Source organism: Mesoplodon densirostris, chromosome 2 (assembly GCF_025265405.1).
Source record: "Mesoplodon densirostris isolate mMesDen1 chromosome 2, mMesDen1 primary haplotype, whole genome shotgun sequence".
In the NCBI taxonomy this organism is placed as follows: Eukaryota; Metazoa; Chordata; class Mammalia; order Artiodactyla; family Ziphiidae; genus Mesoplodon; species Mesoplodon densirostris.
Window position 1 is genome coordinate 121354380 of NC_082662.1, and position 19092 is coordinate 121373471.

The window sequence follows — 19092 nt, forward strand, 5'->3', positions numbered from 1 at the left end:
AAGGAAAAAGAAGAAAATCCCCCAAAGCAAAAAGCAGTCTCCCAACAAACTGCAACTTTTGTTTTGCGTTTTACTGTTTAACAAGTCAGTGGTTTCCACTGCCATCTGCTTGGCCACCTTCTTTCTTAGAGCAGCAGTCCCCAACCTTTTTGGCACCAGGGACTGGTTTCATGGAAGACAATTTTTCCACGGACCGGCGGTGGGTGGGGGATGGTTTGGGGATGACTCAAGCACATCACGCATGTTTTCTCTTGTCCGCCATCCTATGTGTGGTTGGATTTGCTCCTCACCATGTCTTCTCACAAGACTTTCAGGAATAAGTGGCCAGAAATCAATAAGACTTGCTGGTAGTAGTAATGGTCCAGGTATATTAGATTTTTAGACTGAGGTGCTTGATAGAAATTTATTAGAAAAATAGATGTGAGTCAATGATTGTCTAATTGTTTTTTATCTATTTCCTTCTAACACATTCCTCCTATTCAGTGGTTTTTTTTTTTTTAGTTTCTGCTTTATAACAAAGTGAATCAGCTATACATATACATCTGTTCCCACATCCCTTCCCTCTTGCGTCTCCCTCCCTCCCACCCTCCCTATCCCACCCCTCCAGGCGGTCACAAAGCACTGAGCTGATCTCCCTGTGCTATGCGGCTGCTTCCCACTATCTATCTACCTTACGTTTGGTACTGCAGCTCTATTCACAATAGCCCGGAGATGGAAACAACCTAAGCGTCCATCATCGGATGAATGGATAAAGAAGATGTGGCACATATATACAATGGAATATTACTCAGCCATAAAAAGAAACGAAACTGAGCTATTTGTAATGAGGTGGATAGATCTAGAGTCTGTCATACAGAGTGAAGTAAGTCAGAAAGAGAAAGACAAATACCGTATGCTAACACATATATATGGAATTTAAGAAAAAAAATGTCATGAAGAACCTAGGGGTAAAACAGGAATAAAGACACAGACCTACTTGAGAATGGACTTGAGGATATGGGGAAGGGGAAGGGTAAGCTGTGACAAAGCGAAAGAGAGGCATGGACATATATTCAGTGGTTTTTAAACAGCCATGCAGTTTTCGTCTAGACTAGCCTGATTCTGATATTCCATTTATCCCAACTGAAGCCTGGCTAAATGGACTAAAGGTTTAAAAGGCCCACATTACCTTTTTAAATTTCTGCTCTGCTTAACAAGTCAGTGTTTAAGCAGTTTTTAGTGGTTTGGGGTTTTGTGTGTGTGCATGTGCTGTTTTTTTTGTTTGTTTGTTTTTGGTCTTCTGTAGCATTCAGACTAATGAAGTAAACACTGTCAAGTGACTTTCTTCTGGCCAAGAGAAAAAAAGTGCACTTTATTTCTATTATTATTACATTGTAATATATAATGAAGTAATTCTACAACTCACCATAATGCAGAATCAGTGGGAGCTCTGAGCTGGTTTTCACTTGTCACTCACTGATAGGGTTTTGATATGAGTTTGCAAGCAATTGATTTATTATGGTCTCTGTGCAGTCAAACCTCTCTGCTAATGATAATCTGTATTTGCAGCCGCTCCCCAGCACTAGCAACACTGCCTCAGCTCCACCTCAGATCATCAGGCATTAGATTCTCATAAGGAGCGCACAGCCTAGATCCATCACATGCACAGTTCACAGTAGGGTTCACGCTCCTATGAGAATCTAATGCCGCAGCTGATCTGACAGGAGGCGGAGCTCAGGCAGTAGTGCGAGCCATGGGGAGCGGCTGTAAATACAGATGAAGCTTTGCTCGCTCACCCGCCACTCACCTCCTGCTGTGCAGCCTGGTTCCTAACAGACCAAGGACTGGTACCAAGCTGTGGCCCGGGGGTTGGGGACCCCTGCCTTAGATCACCCTCCGTGTTTGCCACCAGTAGCATCTCTACAATCCTGTTTATTACAAAACTCCCGCCAGTTTGGTCTGGTGTGTAAGCACAGCCAAGTGTCCAGCCTGCTTCGTGGGCTAACTCATGGCAACTTACAGCATCTCCCTGTGGCTACCATGGGGTGGTACTGGTTAGTCCAGGCCACTATGGCAGCAAAGGGGAAGCCAGGCCTTTGAGATGGAGAGACTGGAACTCCATCAGCCCTGCAGCTTCAGCCAGTGGATGCGCTCCCTCTGCATCCTGAGCCCACAGTGGATGGACCCAATTGCTGGATAGGAAAACCCAGGACAAGCTTGTACAACCTTCCGGTCAGTCTCTGGGTATCTGGTAAGTTGTGTTTGTCAACCTTCCTTGCTCAATTTAAATCCTGGGTCCTCTGCGTCAAGAACTGTCAGAAAGTCTTTGCAGCAGACCTGGTAAATTCCCTGTAGGCTGGGCCAAGGTGTGACATTTCTAGGAACTGAGTCTTCTGCAGAGGTTGCAAAGGTCTTGTGGAGGGTGATCCCACGTGTAATAAAGCTGGAGGAGGAGGCTGTGCTCATGGTCAGCAGCCCTGCCCATGCCTCTCCCCACGTCCCCCTCATTCATCAGTCAGCAGTTATGTAGGTAGTATAGATTGTCACGAGGCTGGGGACTCTTCTGGGAAGCGCATGGGCGAGGGGGAGCCGAGCTCTCTGTGCTCAGGACCGTCCACAGTCCTGCCCAGCTGACCTTGCCAGCTTCATCTGCTACCACTGCCTCTATGTCCCAGTACCCCGCCACCCCAAACTGCTCAGAATTACTTCCATGTCTTTGTTCAAGAATGTCCATCGGCCCCATCACCCCCACCTTCCTTCTCTTTCTTCTGACTCTTCCAGGCTATGCTAGTTCATCCTTCAGATTTCAGCTCAGGCATCCCTTCCTCTGGGGTCCCTGCCCAGACACCACCCCCAGCCCATTCTCTGCGCCTGGGTAGCACCCTGTGTGTTTCTCTGTGCTGGCACTTGCCATGTGACATAGGAAGTATCAAGAGCTGCCTCCTGTTGTCTCTCCCACAAGTTGCTGAGCTCCTCAAAGGCGGGGCCCTTGTCATCTTCATCTCTGACTCCTCGGTCCCAGGCATAGCACCTGGCACATCGCTTGATAAGGATGTGCTTTGAGCTGAGCTAAACTCACAGAACGTGTCATCTGATTTGGGACATTTTATATACATGTCCACACACAATCTAGTGCCAAGTGAACCCCACCCCTTTCAGCCTCCTTCCTCAGGGCCTTCACCCACAGGCAGTCTCTGTACCTGATCACCCACTGCGGAGAAGGATTGAGAAAGGCCGTTTTCAAAATGGAAAATGATGAATGGGCCAGTGTGTAGCTCATTTCTCTCCAGACAGAGCCTTCATTAATTCTGCCTCCCGGACAAGTGACACCTTGCCATGGAGCCGGCAGAAGCAGGGACTTGTAAGAAGGGTTGCGCTCCAGTGCCAGGCACCTGCCCACCTCTGGTTGCTGCTCCTCCAGCTTCTCTCAGGTCCAGTTCTTAATATTTGTACTTTACTCCGGGGCTTTGCTGTTTATTGATGCTTTATTGTATTTCTAAAGCTCCTATACATTCCAGGAATTGTGCTAATCAATTTATGTTCATTATCTCATTTGTTTTTCTCAATAGTCCTGCAAGGGAAGTCCTATTACGCCCGTTCTTTAGATACAGACAAAACCTTACTGCATTTAAATAATTCACACACATGCTCTAATTAATCCTCATATCTTGTGAGGTAGTTATTTCAGCCCCGTTTTATAGATGGGTAAACTGAGATTGAGGTAATGACTAAGGAGATTTGCCTGAGTCTTACAACTGATAAAAAGCAGAGCTAGATGTGTAGGCCTAGGTTTTTAGAACCAAGGAGCAGACAGCTTCCCCACCACCACATGGTTCTTCTCTGTTTCCATCACACCAGTCTGATAAAAATTTCCCGGAAATGTTCATGGCCCAGAAACATCTTGTTGAATTGGACCATCTCCAGGGGTGAATGCAATTTCATTAAACACTGAATATTCATGTGGGATGGGAATTTAGAGAACCATTCACCAATCCCTCATTTTACAGAAGAGGAAACAGCAAAGGCTATAGTTTTTCAGTGTTAACCTGTGCTAGCATGGTTTCTGATTCCTCACAATAACTCTATGCGGTAAGAATCATTAACCCCATTTTCTAGGTGATGCTGGCCAGAGGCTTAGGGAGTTTCAGCAACTTGCCCAAAGTCACTCTACCAGTAAGTGACAGAGCTGACTCTGGTGCCTCTTGAAAACATCCATTCTGAATGGTTTTGGTGTAAATCTGCTCTATGAATTGCAAGAATTTCAGCCCCAAGCAGGAGTGGCAGAAGTATTTCTATTGCATCTCAAATTGCAAGCTCAGGGAAGGCTGGCTCAAACACTAATCTTGCTATTGACACTGGAGATTAAGCATTCAAATGAGAGATGAGTATTAGTGAGAGGAAGGTTTCCGGTTTTGTAGCTACCATAATTCCTCAGCAGTGCTAAACAAACAAAAAAACCCCTCAGCCCAGTACCTGTTTTCTTGGTGGTTGTCTGACCTCTTGTGGCTGACTTTAGGCATTACAGTTTCTGGCAGCTAATTTCTGCCAAGAGGCAGCTTTTCGTGATAAAAATAACATACATCCATGAGATAAGTACTACCTCCTTTGGAAAGGCTTGTAATTTTCCTAAGGTCATTGAACAAATAGTATGGGAAAGGAGAAGTAAAACAGATGATACTTCTTTACTAGGAATTCCAGTAGGAGAGAGAAAATAGAAGGGGAGGAAATCTTTGAAAAAAATGAGAATTCTCCAAAAGTACAGAAAGATTAAAATCTTAAGAATAAAATGACATATAGACCTTCAAACAGGATAGAGGAGGAAAAACTCAGACACATTTACAGCAAAATTTAGGATCATAAAGACAAACCACCTTTCACTTCTTACCTGTCAAAAAAAAAAAAAAAAAGATACACCATCTTTAAAGTTTCCAGAAAAAGAAGATTGGCTATAAAGGAGAATCAGATTGACATCAGACATCTCAATAAGAATTCTAGATACAAACTAATGCTTACTATTTGATATTGTTGGAAGAAAAAAACCACTAAACCTGTATTTTATATTCAGTTAAACTATCATTTGAATGAGTGTAAAGTAATATTATGAAGCATATAAGACTACAAAAGGTTACTTCTCAAAGACCATCTCTGAAAATATTCTTGGAGGAAATATTGCAGTAAGAAAAGAATTGAACTCAGAAGAGTTCTATGTATTTGTAAATATGTAGGAAGTAAGGATGAGTAATTGATTCACTAAAGCTTACTGTTATTTAAATGGTAAAGGACCCAAAAGGAGTAGATAATAGTAATTCAAATTTTGGGCTTCCCTGGTGTTGCAGTGGTTGAGAGTCCGCCTGCCGATGCAGGGGACACGGGTTCGTGTCCCAGTCCGGGAAGATCCCACATGCCGTGGAGTGGCTGGGCCCGTGAGTCATGGCCACTGAGCCTGCACATCCGGAGCCTGTGCTCCACAACGGGAGAGGCCACAACAGTGAGAGGCCCGCGTACTGCAAAAAAAAAAAAAAATAATAATAATAATAATTCAAATTTTAGATCAGAAAATGAGGTGGGATTAATTATGGTGACAAAAGGGAAATGAGAGTATGCTTAATTATAACAACATATTTTAAGTTTTTAGGTAGGGAAAAACAAAAATACAGGTATTAATAGGCTATGGATAACCACCATAAAATTTTTTTTAATAGAGGTTTCAAATCAGCAGGGGGAAATCCAATGAAAAGCAGAAGAGGAGAAAAAAAAAGAAGAAACAAAATGTGTAGTAAATGGAAAGAATGGAATAAGATTTCTATCTTAGCTCAGGCTTCTGTAACAAAATACCATAGAATGGGCGGGTTAAACAACAGACATTTTACTCGACTTTCTCGCAGGGAAGTCCAAGGTCAAGGTGCCAGCAGATTCGTGTCTGGTGAGGATACTTCCTGAGATGCAGACAGCCACCTTCTTGCTGTGTTCTCACAAGGCCTTTCCTTGCGCTTGCAGGTGGAGAGAGAGCTCTCATGTCTCTTTCTCTTCTTATAAGGGCCCTGAACCTATTATGAGGGCACCACCTTATCTAAGCCCAATTACTTCCCAATGGCACCACCTCCAAATACTATCATATCAGGGATCAGAGCTTCAACATATGGTTTTGGGAGGGACAAAAACATCTGGCCCATAACAATGGCAGAAATAATTTCAAATAGAACAAATAATAATAAATATAAGTGTATTGAACTCACCAAACAAAACGAGGAAAACTTAAGTTGGGAAAAAAATAGATCCAGCAATACTTTGTCTACAGAAGACAGGGTTAAAACAAAAGATATGAAAAAACTTAAAAACAAAGGGATGGAAAATTATATAATGAAAAGTATGGATGAAAAAGTCTGTATAGATTTTTTGCCTTGATTGGTTCAAGATGGTGGAGAAGAAGGGTGTGCATGCACTCCCTCTTGTGAGAGCACTGGAATCACAACTAACTGCTGAACAATCATCGACAGGAAGACACTGGAGCTCACCAGAAAAGATACCCCACATCCAAAGACAAAGGAGAAGCTGCAATGACGGTAAGAGGGGCGCAATCACAATAAAATCAAATCCCATAACCACTGGGTGGGTGACTCACAAACTGGAGAACAGTTATACCACAGAAGGCCACCTACTGGAATGAAGGTTCTGAGTCCCACATCAGGCTTCCCCACCTGAGGATCCGGCGACGGGAGGAGGAATCCCCAGAGAATCAGACTTTGAAAGCTAGTGAGATTTGATTGCAGGACTTCGACAGAACTGGGGGAAACAGAGACTCCATTCTTGGAGGGAACACACAAAGTAGTGTGTGCATCAGGACACAGGGGGAAGGAGCAGTGACCCCATGGGAGACTGAACCATACCTACATGCTAGTGGTGGAGGGTCTCCTGCAGAGGTGGGGGGTTTTTGTGGCTCACCATGAGGACAAGGACACTGGCAGCAGAAGCTCTGGGAGGTACTCCTTGGCATGAGCCCTCCTGGAGTCTGCCATTAGCCCCATAATAGAGCCTGTCACCTCCAGTGCTGAGTCGCCTCAGGCCAAACAACCAACAGGGAGGGAAATCAGCCTCACACATCAGCTGACAAGTGGATTAAAGTTTTACTGAGCTCTTCCCACCAGAGCAACGCCCAGGTTTACCAACCACCAGTCCCTCCCATGAGGAAGCTTGCACAAGCCTCTTAGATAGCCTCATCCACCAGAGGGCAGATAGCAGAAACAAGAAAAACTACAATCCTGCAGCCTGTGGAACGAAAATCACATTCACAGAAAGACAGACAAAATTAAGAGGCAGAGGACTATGTACCAGATGAAGGAAGAAGATAAAACCACAGAAAAACAACTAAATGAAGTGGAGATAGGCAACCTTCCAGAAAAAAAATTCAGAATAATGATAGTGAAGATGATCTAGGACCTCGGAAAAAGAATGGAGGTAAAGATTGAGAAGATGCAAGAAATGTTTAACAAAGACCTACAAGAATTAAAGAACAAACACCTAGAAGAATTAAAGAACAAACAAACAGAGATGAACAATACAATAACTGAAATGAAAAATACACTAGAAGGAATCAATAGCAGCATAACTGAGGAAGAAGAACGGATAAGTGACCTGGAAGACAGAATGATGGAATTCACTGCTGTGGAAGAGAATAAAGAAAAAAGAATGAAAAGAAATGAAGACAGCCTAAGAGACCTCTGATACAATATTAAAGAGACCAACATTTGCATTATAGGGGTCCCAGAAAGAGAAGAGAGAGAAAGGACCCGAAAAAATATCTGAAGAGATTATAGTCGAAAATTTCCCCAACATGGGAAAGGAGGTAGCCACCCAAGTCCAGGAAGTGCAAGAGTCCCAGACAGAATAAACCCAAGGAGAAACACGCCAAGACACATAGTAATCAAATTGACAAAAATTAAGGACAAAGAAAAATTATGAAAAGCAACAAGAGAAAAATGACAACATACAAGGGAACTCCCATAAGGTTAACAGCTGATTTTCAGCAGAAACTCTTCAAGCCAGAAAGGAGTGGCACAATATATTTAAAGCGACGAGAGGGAAGAACCGACAACCAAGATTACTCTACCCGGCAAGGATCTCATTCAGATTCAATGGAGAAATCAAAAGCTTTACAGATAAGCAAAAGCTAAGAGAATTCAGCACCACCAAACCGGCTCTACAACAAATGCTAAAGGAATTTCTCTAAGTGGGAAACACAAGAGAAGAAACGGCCCTACAAAAACAAACCCATAGCAGCTCTATTCACAATAGCCCAGAGATGGAAACAACCTAAGTGTCCATCATCGGATGAATGGATAAAGAAGATGTGGCACATATATACAATGGAATATTACTCAGCCATAAAAAGAAACGAAACTGAGCTATTTGTAATGAGGTGGATAGACCTAGAGTCTGTCATACAGAGTGAAGTAAGTCAGAAAGAGAAAGACAAATACCGTATGCTAACACATATATATGGAATTTAAGAAAAAAAAGGTCATGAAGAACCTAGGGGTAAAACAGGAATAAAGACACAGACCTACTTGAGAATGGACTTGAGGATATGGGGAGGGGGAAGGGTAAGCTGTGAGAAAGCGAGAGAGAGGCATGGACATATATACACTACGAAACGTATGGTAGATAGATAGTGGGAAGCAGCCGCGTAGCACAGGGAGATCGGCTCGGTGCTTTGTGACCGCCTGGAGGGGTGGGATGGGGAGGGTGGGAGGGAGGGAGATGCAGGAGGGAAGGGATGTGGGAACAGATGTATATGTATGACTGATTCACTTTGTTATAAAGCAGAAACTAATAAAAAAAGAGAAAGGTTAAAAAAGAATAGCAAACCTTGAGGGAGGAAAAGAACCTTATTTCCAAAGTTACCATATTATAATATTTAATTGTCTAGTTTTTGACAAGAAAAAATCACAAAGCATGCAAAGAAACAAGAAAGTGTTGCCCATTCAAAGGAAAAAAATTAGATGAACAGAAACATCTCTGGGCAAGCCCAGACATTGGATATACTAGACAAAGACTTTAAATCAACTGTCAAGACACAGTGATGCTTGCACCTAGAAAATAAGTCATTATTTCAGCAATATTTCTGGACAAGAGCTTTTGATTTTTTGAGCCAGTGATTGCTTGAGGTTTTCAAGTTCTGCATCATATTAACAAGAAAGTGTTATCCAAATCCTTAAGAGTATTTGGGGTGTATGTTACCAGCTGAACGATCTCTAAAGAATATCTAGCTGGATAACTTTTGATAAACAGAAACATTTTAAAGAATTGCCCCCAGTGTGTCTGCTTTAATAAGTGATGACTTACTGGCTAAATGTTTCCATGAAGTCTTAAATGAATTCAGTTTTGGAAAGATGTGTTACAAAATAGTTGTGATTCTGCCTACAAAAAGAAATAGCTATTTTTCAAGTACTTAGTATGTGCTAGGCAATGTGTTAAACACTTTACATGAAATTTTTCATAAGAACTGTCTGAAATAAATATAATTATCATCCCCATTTTACTGATGAGAGAAAACAGGCTTAAAGAATTTGAAAATTAACCAAAAAGCTCAGAAATAGCTAGTGAGAGAGTAGAGATTTGAATACCTCCCTTCACAGCTTATCCACACTTATCTACCCAAGTTGTCTCCCTAATGCTGTAGACTAGAGCATCCCAAATAGTTCAGAATATCTTTTTAATTTTTTTATGTTACACACTACTATATATAAAATAGATAACTTATAAGAACCTGCTGTATAGCACAGGGAACTGTACTCAATACCCTGTAATGGCCTACATGGGAAAAGAATATTACAAAAAGAAGAGTGGAGATATATATATATAAAAGATTCACTTTGCTGTACACCTGAAACTAACACAATGTTGTAAATCAACGATACTCCAATAAAATTTTTTAAAAACCCAAAACAATGAAGAAAATGGTAATAGGAACATATATATTGATAACTACCTTAAATGTGAATGGATTAAATGTTCCAACCAAAACACACAGGCTCACTGAATGGATACAAAAACAAGACCCATCTATATGCTGATTACAAGTGACTCACTTCAGACCGAGGGGCACATACAGACTGAAAGTAAGGGAATGGAAAAAGATTCCATGTAAATGGAAATGAAAAGAAAGCTGGAGTAGCAATACACTTATCAGATAAAATAGAATTTAAAATAAAGAATGTTACAAGAGACAAGGAAGGACACTACATACTGATCAAGGGATCAATCCAAGAAGATGATATAATAATTATAAATATATATGCACCCAACATAGGAGCACCTCAATACATAAGGCAAATGCCACTATAAAAGAGGAAATTGACTGTAACACAATAACAGTGGATGACTTTAACACTTCACTTACACCAATGGACAGATCATCCAGGCAGAAAATTAGTAAGGAAAACAAGCTTTAAATGACACAATAGACCAGATAGACTTAATTGATATTTAGAGGACATTCCACCAAAAAACAGCAGGTTACACTTTCTTCTCAAGTGCACACGGATCACATCTTGGGTCACAAATCAAGCCTCGGTAAATTTAAGAAAATGGAAGTCACATCAAGCATCTTTTCCGACAACAATGCTATGAGATTAGAAGTCAATTACAGGGGAAAAAACGTAAAAAACACAAACACATGGAGGCTAAACAATACGTTACTAAATAACCAAGAGATGACTGAAGAAATCAAAGAGGAAATCACAAAATACCTACAGACAAATGACAACGAAAACACAATGATCCAAAACCTATAGGATGCATCCAAAGCAGTTCTAAGAGGGAAGTTTATAGCAATACAATGCTACCTCAAGAAACAAGAAAAATCTCAAATAAGCAATCTAACCTTACACCTAAGCAACTAGAGAAAGAAGAACAAACAAAACCTAAAGTTAGTAGAAGGAAAGAAATCATGAAGATCAGAGCAGAAATAAGTGAAATAGAAACAAATAAAACAATAGCACACATCAATAAAACTAAAAGCTGGTTCTTTGAGAAGATAAACAAAATTGATAAACCTTTAGCCAGACTCATCAAGAAAAAGAGAGAGAGGACTCAAATCAATAAAATCAAAAATGAAAAAGGGGAAGTTACAGTGGACACCACAGAAATACAAAGCATCCTAAGAGACTACTACAAGCAACTCTATGCCAATAAAATGGACAATCTGGAAGAAATGGACAAATTGTTAGAAAGGTATAACCTTCCAAGACTGAACCAGAAAGAAACAGAAAATATGAACAGACCAATCACAAGTAATGAAATTGAAACTGTGATTAAAAATCCTCCAACAAACAAAAGTCCAGGACCAGATGGCTTCACAGGTGAATTCTATCAAACATTTAGAGAAAGGCTAACACCCATCCTTCTCAAACTCTTCCAAAAAATTACACAGTAAGGAACACTCCCAAACTCATTCTACGAGGCCACAATCACCCTGATACCAAAACCAGACAAAGATACTACCAAAAAAGAAAATTACAGACCAATATCACTGATGAATATAGATGCAAAAATCCTCAACAAAATACTAGCAAACAGAATACAACAACACATTAAGAGGATCATACATCATGATCAAGTGGGATTTATCCCAGGGATGAAAGGATTCTTCACTGTACATCAATCAATGTGATACACCATATTAACAAATGAAGAATAAAAACCATATGATCATCTCAATAGATGCAGAAAAAGCTTTTGACAAAATTCATCACCCATTTATGATAAAAACTCTCCAGAAAATGAGCACAGAGGGAACCTACCTCAACATCATAAAGGCCATATATGACAAACCCACAACAAACACCATTCTCAATGGTGAAAAACTGAAAGCATTTCCTCTAAGATCAGGAACAAGACAAGGATGTCCACTTTCACCACTATTATTCAACATAGTATTGGAAGTCCTAGCCACAGCAATCAGAGAAGAAAAAGAAATAAAGAGAATACAAATTGGAAAAGAAGAAGTATATATATTGGGTGGGATAGGGAGGGTGGAAGGGAGACACAAGAGGGAGGAGATAGGGGATATATGTACATGTATATCTGATTCACTTTGTTATAAAGCAGAAACTAATACACAATTGTAAAGCAATTATACTCAAAGATGTTAAAAATAAATAAATAAATAAAAGGTAATAAAAAAAAGTAACACTGTCACTATGTGCAAATGACATGATACTATACATAGATAATCTTAAAGATGTCGCCAGAAAACTACTAGATCTAATCAATAAATTTGGTAAAGTTGCAGGATACAAAATTAATGCACAGAAATCTCTTGCATTCCTATACACTAACAACCAAAAATCAGAAAGAAATTAAGGAGACAATCCCATTCACCATTGCAACAAAAAGAATAAAATACTAGGAATAAACCTACCTAAGGAGGTAAAAGACCTGCACTCAGAAAACTATAAAACACTGATGAAAGAAATTAAAAATGACACAAACAGATGGAGAGATATACCATGTCCTTGGATTGGAAGAATCAATATTGTGAAAATGACTATAGTACCCAAAGCAATCTACAGATTCAATGCAATCCCTATCAAATTACCAATGGCAATTTTTACAGAACTAGAACAAAACAATCTTAAAATTTGTATGGAGACACAAAAGACCCCAAATAGCCAAAACAATCTTGAGGGAAAAAAATGAAGCTGGAGGAATCAGACTCCTTGACTTCAGACTGTACTAGAAAGCTACAGTAATCAAGACAATATGGTACTTGCAGAAAAACAGAAATATAGATCAATGGAACAGGATAGAAAGCCCAGAGGTAAAGCCACGCACCTGTGGTCAACTAATCTATGACTAAGGAGACAAAGATATACAATGGAGAAAAGACAGCCTCTTCAATAAGTGGTGCTGGGAAAACTGGACAGCTACATGTAAAAGAATGAAATTAGAACAGTCCCTAACACCATACACAAAAATAAACTCAAAATGGATTAAAGACCTAAATGTAAGACCAGACACTATAAAACTCTTAGAGGAAACATAGGAAGAAGACTCTTTGACATAAAGCACAGCAAGATCTTTTTTGACCCTCCTCCTAGAGTAATGGAAATAAAAATAAAAATAAACAAATGGCACCTAGTGAACCTTAAAAGCTTTTGCACAGCAAAGGAAACTATAAACAAGATGAAAAGACAGCCCTGAAAATGGGAGAAAATATTTGCAAATGAATCAATGGACAAAGAATTAATCTCTAAAATATATAAACCGCTCATGCAGCTCAATATTAAAAAAACAAACAACCCAATCAAAAAATGGGCAGAAGACCTAAACAGACATTTCTCCAAAGAAGACATACAGATGGCCAAGAGACGCATGAAAAGCTGCTCAAAATCACTAATTATTAGAGAAATGCAAATCAAACCTACAATGAGGTATCACCTCCCACCATTCAGAATGGGCATCATCCGAAAATCTACAAACAACAAATTCTGGAGAGGGTGTGGAGAAAAGGGAATCCTCTTGCACTGTTGGTGGGAATGAAAATTGATACAGCCACTATGGAGAACAGTATGAAGTTTCCTTAAAAAACTGAAAATAGAATTACCATATGACCCAGCAATCCCACTACTGGGCATATACCCAGAGAAAACCATAATTCAAACAGTCACATGCACCCCAGTGTTCATTGCAGCACTATTTACAATAATCAGGTCATGGAAGCAACGTAAATGCCCATCGACAAATGAATGAATAAAGAAGATTTTGTACATATACACAATGGAATAGTACTCAGCCATAAAAAGGAACGAAATTGGGTCATTTGTAGAGACGTGGATGGACCTAGAGACTGTCCTACAGAGTGATGTAAGTCAGAAAGAGAAAAACAAATATCGTATATTAACACATATATGTGGAATCTAGAAAAATGGTACAGATGAACAAGTTTGCAAGGCAAAAATAGAGACACAGATGTAGAGAACAAACGTATGGACACCAAGGTGGGAAAATGGGGTGGGAGGAGGGTGGTGGTGGTGGTGGTGGTATGAATTGGGAGATTGGGATTGACATATATACACTAATATGTATAAAATTGATAACAAGTAAGAAGCTGCTGTATAAAAATAATAAAATAAAATTAAAAAAAGAAAGTCAGGATAGCAATTTTAATATGATAAAATAAAATTAAAGGCATAAATTAATTTTTTTAATTAATTAATTTTTTGGCTGCGTTGGGTATTCATTCCTGCATGCAGGCTTTCTCTAGTTGCAGAGAGTGGGGGCTACTCTTCGTTTTTGTAAGCAGGCTTCTCATCACAGTGGCTTCTCTTGTTGCAGAGCATGAGCTCTAGGCACGCAGGCTTCCATAGGTATGGCTCGTGGGCTATAGAGCGCAGGCTCAGTAGTTGTGGAGCACAGGTTTAGTTGCTCTGTGGGATGTGAGATCTTCCCAGATCAGAGCTTGAATCTGTGTCCCCTGCATTGGCAGGCGGATTCTTAACCACTGCACCACCAGGGAAGTCCCTAAAGGCATAAATTTATGAGACAAAGAGAAACCCTTCATAAAAGAAAGATATTAAGATGATGAAATAATTATAAAAAGATACACACCTAAAAATATAACCTCAAAATTGTTAAAACAAGAATGGCGGAACTATGAAGACAAATCTGTACAACTATTGTAATTAGAAAGCTAAACTCTATTATATATTGGGTTAAAATGAGAGACTTATTTCTCTTTGATAGGTCAAATAAATGAAAAATAAGAAAAAATATAAAAGTTTTGGTTTATATGATCTATAATCTTGAATACATTGGTGGCAGTGGTGAAGAGAGTGAGCTTTAAAATGGGTAGAAAAAACCATTTCTTCCAAACAAATGTAATGTTCACATATACTAGGTCATCAAGGAAGCCTCATCAAGTCAATCTATGCTATCTAACTTTAATGCTGTATAGTTTGGAATCTGTATTAAAGTGAAAACTAAAGTACTGTACATGTTTGAAAATAATTACAAACTACTAAATTCTCTTTGGATTGAAGAGGGCATTTTTACAGGGATTAAAAATACTTTGATCTGAACAGCAATAAATACCATGTTAAAATTTGTGGGGTATAGCTAAAGTAGTACTATGAGATAAATTCATAGCTTTAAGTATATTTATTAGAAAACAATAAATATTGAAAATAAGCCAAATAAGCTCAAAAATGAGAATAAAAGTCAATGAAATAGAGAATAGCAATCTAAAAACAATAACAAAAAATATTAAAGCTAAAAGCTGACTTTGAAAGGACCATTTAAGATGCATAAAATTGATTAGTAAAAAGAGTAAGATGCAAATAAGATACAGAGTGAAGAAGGAGATATGATGACTGTCACAACATATTCTTAAAAATAATAAAATAGTATTATTAACTATATGCTAATACTTTAGAAAACTTAGACAAAATGGATAAATTCTTGGAAAAATAAAGAATACCAAATTTGGCAAAATAATTGAATAAACCAATATGCATTAAAGAGAGTAATAAGCAAGTTCTTTTGCTGCACAAACCAGTTGTAATAAAAATTATATGTTTAATTCCCTCTCATCAGACTATGTTTTAAAAAACATATATTTGTAAATAAACTTCCCCATTAAAGTCTTTATTGTTGTTCTTCTTCCTATGGGACCAACTATAGCTCACATGAGAGCTCTGGGGGAGAAATTCTTAATAAAATAAATTTGGGGTTCAAATACAAATTTTAACATGTGTGAGATATAATGCATGTGTCTGACACTTAATAAAACTCTGTAAATTTTGTAAAAAAAAAAAGATATTTAAATAGTAATAAAAGACACCCTCTCCTTCTTCACCAGAACTTCAAACTCAGTTTTACAAGAGAGTATTAATGAGCTTTCAATCAACAGATAATCCATACCTTACAAAACTGTCAAAAAATAATAGAAAAAAGAGAAAGACTCCTTAATTCACTTTATATTGATCTGGTTAGTATAACCATGATTCAGCAAATTATAGTTCTGTTTGGTTTACGAGTTTTAATGCAAAAATCTTAAATGAAATACTAACTTACTGAATCCAACAGTCTATTAAAAATAATGTAACGTGATCAAGTTAAGCAATGCAAGGATGGTATAATATTAGAAATTTAATTAATGTAATTTACCTCTATAATGGAATGAAGATTAAAGGAATGTGACTATCTCAGTAGATACAGAAACAAATCATTTAATAAATTTCAAAACATTTCTGATAAAAACTAAAATAGCCTTCTTAAATGCTGCAACAATCATTGTGCTTAAATGGGGAAATTTCTAAGCATTTCATATAATATGGGAACAACATAAGAATGTCCACCTTCATGGCTAGTATTTAATGTATACCGGAGGTTCTAGCCAACCAAGTAAACATAGAAAATAAATAAAATGTATAACTGATGAAAGGGAGAAGAACAAAATTCTATCATTTATAGCTGACAAAATCATTTACATGGAATTTACAATCTAATTTACAATAAAATCAGCAGATAAACCAGTAGATCTAATCAGAGCATAAACAGTTTGCTACTGCTGTAGTCTACAGGGAACTCTACTCAATGCTCTGTGGTGACCTAAATAGGAAGGAAATCCCAAAAAGAGGGGATATATGTATACATATAGCTGATTCGCTTTGCTGTACAGCTGAAACTAACACAACACTGTAAAGCAACTATACCCCAATTAAAAAAAAATAAAGAGAAACCTCAAATCAAAAGAAAAAAAAGAAATGTAATAAAACATATGACTTAAATTTATAACAACTAAAAATAGTTAGCAATTAAACTAACAGAATATACAAGACTTCTGTAATGAAAATTTATGATTGCATTAAAAACCAAAAAAGATGGCCTGACAAAATAGATGTAGCATGTTTATGCATGAGAAAACATCACAAGAATATCAGTTCTCCCCTAATTACTCTACAAATTCATTGCAACTTTACACAAAATTCCAGGAAGACGTTTTGAGAAACTTATTTATTCTAAAATGTATGTGGAGGAATCAAGGTCCACAAACAGCTAAATTGGTTTTAAAAAATAAGGGAGAGTGCTTATTCTACCAGACAGTTAAAAGCCAGAGTATTAGAACAGTTGTGATATAAAGGAGATGCCATAAGTCAGAAGGGGGAAAATGAATTATTAAGCGGGTTGAAATCAGAAACCACTTAAATATATATGGAAAAATACAAAGCTGGATTCTCACCTCTCACCATGAACAAAGGTTAACCCCAGATTAATCATTTATTCAATAAATATTTATTGAGCATCTACTATGGGTGAAGGACCTTTCTAGATGCTGGATATATGCCAGTGAAAAAGACAAAAGTCCTTGCCATCTTTAAAACCCTAACTGCAGAGTGTAAAAGTATAAAGTCAGTAGGAGAAAATGTAGGATATTTTTTTTTTCACGATCTTGGAGTGCGGAAGGGCTTGTAAAACAAGGATCAAAAAGCACAAAGCATAAGGCAAAAAAAGCACTTAATGGGCTTGATTACATCATAATTAAATCTGAGTACACTTTATGACCCACCCATATAATCCAGAGGAAGTCTTTTACACTTCCATAAAGAGACTTGCTCAAGGTTGCTCATCACAGTGTTGTTCCTGGTAGCAGGCAGTTGGAACCAACTTAGATATCTCTATCTCTAGAGGGAAGCAAAATGTGGTGGATGAACGCTGTGGAATACCATGCATCAGTTAGAGGCACTGGGTTAGATGTACACTCAACAATATGGAATAGAACTAAACATACTATTGAGTGAAAAAAAGTAATAACAGAATTGGAGCAATACCACCATATCATGCACGTAAGTGTAAAAGATATATATAGTCACAACTAATTCTGTATATTCTACAAGGGTGCATACATACCAAGGGCATGTATCAAATAGTACAGAGCTCGTTCCATTGAAATGGGAATTAGGGATGAAGGGAAGAAAAATGAAATAAAACAAGAGTCTTGTGTGATGGTGGTAATGAGTTATGAAGAAAGGAATGTGATTAACTCTACTCTCCATACCTAAGTCACTTGGACCACAGCAGAGGGAGGACTGTTTGAATGTAGGATAGCTCCAGTGGGTTCAGAGTTCTTTCTTATATTTGGCTAAAACTGCCCTCCTATAAACACCCAGCCATTGGTCTGAATTCTGCTGTCTGGCATTGTACCCAGTGAATCTTAATGCTCTTTCACAGAACAGCACTTCAAACACTTGAAACGACTGCTTTAGTTTAAGTTTTCCCTCATCCAGTCCCACATACTCAGAACTTTCAGCTGTTCTTCATATAACCTGTTCAGGGTCTTCTAAATTTCAGGGAACTATAGCATGACATCCACATCAGCTATTAAATGTGGCTTGCTTCGTTTGAAATATATGCTGAAAACCCACTGGGACCAAGCATCATGTAAGGTGCTACACATAGCTGCTCAGAAAAAAGGAGATCACTTCCATGAGAGTTATAACTGAAAGGTCTTGAATTAATAGTCACGTTCTACTGGATTTTGAAATGTATAAAGTTCAAACAAATCTCTGCTATCCAGAATAAATGGCCACATTTTATGTATATTGATTTATTCAGTCATTTATTTAAGAAATATTCACTGAATATATTTTCTGTGCCACGGATTGCTGCAGGCTCTGACAACTGGAACATGCTTCTTTGTACCATGGAGAAAGGATCAAAGACCCAGGACCCTGGAGAGCAGGTTTGCTTTACCGAACCATCCAGAAGGATTTGGCCCCCTCAGCTCTCTGAATATGGCTACAGTGCACTTCTTCTCTACTATGGTTTGCTGTGACCCAAAAGTCAGAATGGCTCGGATTCCAGCCACAATGTCTGCTCATGTTTCCTAGAGATCTAAGTTCCTCTCTTTAATAACTTTAAAAGGTAAGGCTAGTGGGGTGAAATGAATCACTACGGTTTGAAGATGGGTGATAGAATGGGCATAGAATTTGGTACATTCCACACTAATCAGGTCTTAATTTAAAATGTGAACTAGCAGAAAAATTCATAGGGCCTTAGAACCAATGCGACAAACCCTTCAGGAATGAGCTTCTAGTCAGTAATGTCTCTGAA